Consider the following 4106-nt stretch of genomic DNA (forward strand, 5'->3'; position numbering starts at 1 on the left):
TATATATATATTTAGCTGCGTATGCACTGCTAATGGATAATACAACTAACCAAAAGGGATGATACCAAATTAACTTGTGAAAAAAATAAATGGTGTGAATGGATAAATGCGGTGATGTTAAACTGAATGTAGCAATGGAAGATAATTATATGGTAACACTTCTTGTGGGAAAATCACTTGATGACAATGAATAAATGCTTATTTATCTTTAAACAAATAATCTGATAATTAAATGTTATCTAAACCAGTTAGATAAACATGGCTCCAAGTATAAACTACTGCCAAGGTTGTGCCAAGTGGGGCCAGCTGGGTCATATGAGTGGACAAAGAATCCTTTGCACACTGGCTGTGTTATTGAGGAGCTGTGTGGGTCAGACAATATCTGCCGGTGCAGGGCTCCTTTGTGGACTAGGCTGTGCTGTTGAAGAAACTGTAAAAGCCAGAAGGTGTAAGTCCATGCTGGAGTCCTTTGCAGCTAGAATGCAGCCGTAGGAAATATGCATTTTGCTCGCAAGAGCTTAACTTCAGCTGTACTGTTGTGTCTTTTCTTGTCAGTCAGTAACTTGATTCTGTTAATGTCTCCTTCCCATCGAGCTGGAAACACAGAACATGACATGTCTGTTAATGTCTCCTTTCCCATTGGGATAGAAATGCAGAATGAAGGTGCGTCCACCTGCGGGATAGATTTTCTCTTTCAAAAGAGGACAGTGGAATTTTGATTGTGTAAAGTTCACAGTTAAAGCTGTATATTTAACATTTTACCCTTGCATTGTTCCATTACCAAACCTCTGTCAAATGATTACAGGCACTATGCATGATAAGAAACGGTTGAATTATCAAGAATGCATTCATTTATGTGTTAATCCATCAGCTTCTGTGAACTGTTTTGATTACAGTCAATTTCCATTTACATAACTATTATTTGTATGAACGTGAAGTTGCAGCTAATGTCAAATTAATTTAGATGCATCTTTGTGGCCTTGCTTTGTTTCAGCCACTGCTGCTGCGTCCTGAGGTCCTAAAGAAATTTTATGGCAGCCTCAGCCTAGACCTTAGGAATGAGTTTGGTGGTTTGGGTCAACATGTAGTGCAATGACAGGCCCTTGCATTGTAGAGAAGAGCACAGGAAGGTCTCAGACAATACAGTCCCTGCAAACACGCCTGCACTGGCCCTTTATGGGCCCACTTAGGGCTAGCCTAAGGGCCCCCAGCGTGCTGCCAGCGCAGGGCCTCTAAGATTTTGCTCATTGGCAAAATGTTGGCCCCTTAGTGCTGGCCCTACACGGGCAGCCCTCACTTATGCCGAGTTCACACTGCACGATTTTCAAAGTCGTCGGGTCACCGTGGTTTTCACACTGCACGACTATCTGAGGTAGCAGTCAGTCGCTGCTGTGTTCACATTGCACGATGGATTGGCGACAGGGGGTTTCACACTGCATGACTTTACAATAGGACTAAGTTTCACAACAAAACACATGCAAGAATTGATAAGGAAATAACACGAGAACTCGCATGCATCAGACCGGAGTTCTCGAGCAAGACGACAAGAAGGAATTATTAAAAAAAATATATATATAGCCCGCAAATTGTCTGTGAGTGAATTTCCAGCTACAAGGAGAAAAAGAAAAACAGATTATGCAGGAGGGAGATGCAGGGAACAGGGATTGGGTGTTCTGCAAAGAGAGTCAGAGGTAAATAATTAATCAGTAACTGTTATGCTGATGTTGTGGCTGGTCAAGCAAATGTTTGTGTGTTGTGTGAACTCGGCATTAGCCCACACTATTAATCTACAACAGGGGTGCCCAACCTGGTCCTGATCAAACACACCTGAACCAACTAATTAGGATCTGAAGGAGCACTTGATAATTACAGACAGGTTTTTTTAATCAAGGTTGTAACTGAACTCTTGATCTACTTGAAAGGTAAATCTCCAGAAACAGGATGCACCCCTGATCTATAACAATACATCTGTTTCACTTTAAATACTTTTCAGCTACTATAACTTAAGTATTTGGGAAAAACTGTTATTATACATCTGAAATGGATGCAGTCACCACATAACTAATGTCTATATTATCAAAAATGTACAGTAGTCAAAGGGATTTCAAATCAATGGATTTATTAAATACAAAATAGAAAACATTCAGTTCAGGTTAATACAGCTATAGCCTAGCCAAAAATGTAAATACACAAAAGTACAAAAAAGAAGCAAACAAAGCAATGTAAGATTGTAGGATTTCGTCATGTGAAAGTTGATGTGTGCGAAAGTCTTATCTGTAGTACATCAATATCCAAACACTGTCCATAGCTTTAGTCGGCTGATAGCAAATGAATAATCCAACCTCTTGTAATGAAAACACGCCACAGCTCTTAAACACTAGAGTCTTCCTAACCAGGAACAATCAAAAATAGCCCAGACTATGGTCTCACGTCGAAAATAACTTTAAATCCATATTCAAACTGGACCATGATGTGATAACCTCATCAATAAAGAGTCCTTCTAAAATGCATACAAATACACTCTTAAATTCTTAGCATCAATACAAACATAGGCCATACATACATGTACTATCTCTGCAAAAAACATCAGCAATGTACACTTTTAAAAAAACAACTCGTGTAGACTGGGCTTGAAATAACACATTTCCCAACCAGGACACAGCACAATGTGTTCAGCAGGTGAGCCATGCTAGCTACTGCTGCCTGCTATTGCTAACTCCCTCTACTGCATTGCTTTACTTAAGGAAACCTAAAACACCCAAGCACCCCTAGTGGTAAGGAAGAAAACTGCCCGGCCCTAGCCCACTGTGCCCACAAAAAGCCAGCATGGGCCCCGCAAGGACATGTTTGCAGGGGTAGCAAGTGCCAGTAGCCAGCTGGTAAGACAAAAGCATTACCCAGTGCTCAAAGGACATAATGAACACAACTCTCTGTCATAGCCAAAAGAAAAGTAACATCTAAACTATTATACCAGGCAAATGTGTTTGGGGAAGCCCAGCCCACCACTAGACCAGTGATCCTCAACCCTGTTCCTGGAGTTCCTGGAGTACCACTGCACATTTTGAAGTTCGTCGCCTTTGTCTAACACACTCATTTCAGGTCTTAGAGTTCTTAGAGTCGAGTTAATGACCCAATCAGATGTGTTTCATCAAGGATTACCTTAACACCATTACCTAGGCTAAGGAGGAAGTCATGTCATTGGTAGAATCAACAACCAAATAAGAAAGTCTTTGCTTGAAGACAGCCAAACCATTGGAGCAGCCTCCAAAGCAAACAAAGAGCTTTTCCGTCGGCTTGAACCTACTTGTAGCAGTGTTGGTGCAGCATCTTCACAGCACAGAGCATGTGCAATTTCTTCAGAGGGGGAGGAGAGAAGGCAGATATGGTTAGCATCTAAGTCCTCAAGGGAGAGGCTAAAACCTTGGGCTTTTAAGAAGGCAGGCCCAATTTCCAGACAAGAGTCATGGCCTAACAGGGCCTGGAGGTGTCCAATACACTTCACTGAAGTCAAAGTGAATAACAGCATTGCCTTCAGAGAGAGAACGCACAAATTCACCATCACAGGAGGTTCAAATGGAGGAGCCGTAAGCATGTTTAGCACAAGCACTACAAGTGTAGCACCGGATGTATGGGTCAATGCTAAGAGAAGAACATCAGTGAAAAGTCACTCGACACATTCAGTAAACGTTGGTGGAACCAAGAACAAGGATTTTTGGTGTGTAGTGCCCTTGAAGGCGAATCTCGAGAATGGCTTATGATAAGGGCCTTTCTCCACATGGAAGTGCGCATCTTCAGGTTGATTGATATAAAGCAGACATGAAACACACTTCACCAGAGATTTAGCCATCTCAGGTCAAGAATGAGCCATAGCATGGTAGTTTGTAGTGATGAGAAAATACCAGCTGTAGAAGCCTTTCTGCATTTCACAGACTTTGTACCTCTAAACGTAACAATGGCCTTGAAACAGCAGAACAAAGCCAACTGTGTTTAGAACCCAACTGGAAATTACCAGACATGTGCCACAATGCCACTCAGCCTTGTATTCCATGTAAACACACACAGACACACACACTCACTCACTCACTCACTCACTCACTCACTCACTC

Source organism: Sinocyclocheilus rhinocerous, unplaced genomic scaffold (assembly GCF_001515625.1).
Source record: "Sinocyclocheilus rhinocerous isolate Xijiao unplaced genomic scaffold, SAMN03320098_v1.1 scaffold601, whole genome shotgun sequence".
Lineage (NCBI taxonomy): Eukaryota > Metazoa > Chordata > Actinopteri > Cypriniformes > Cyprinidae > Sinocyclocheilus > Sinocyclocheilus rhinocerous.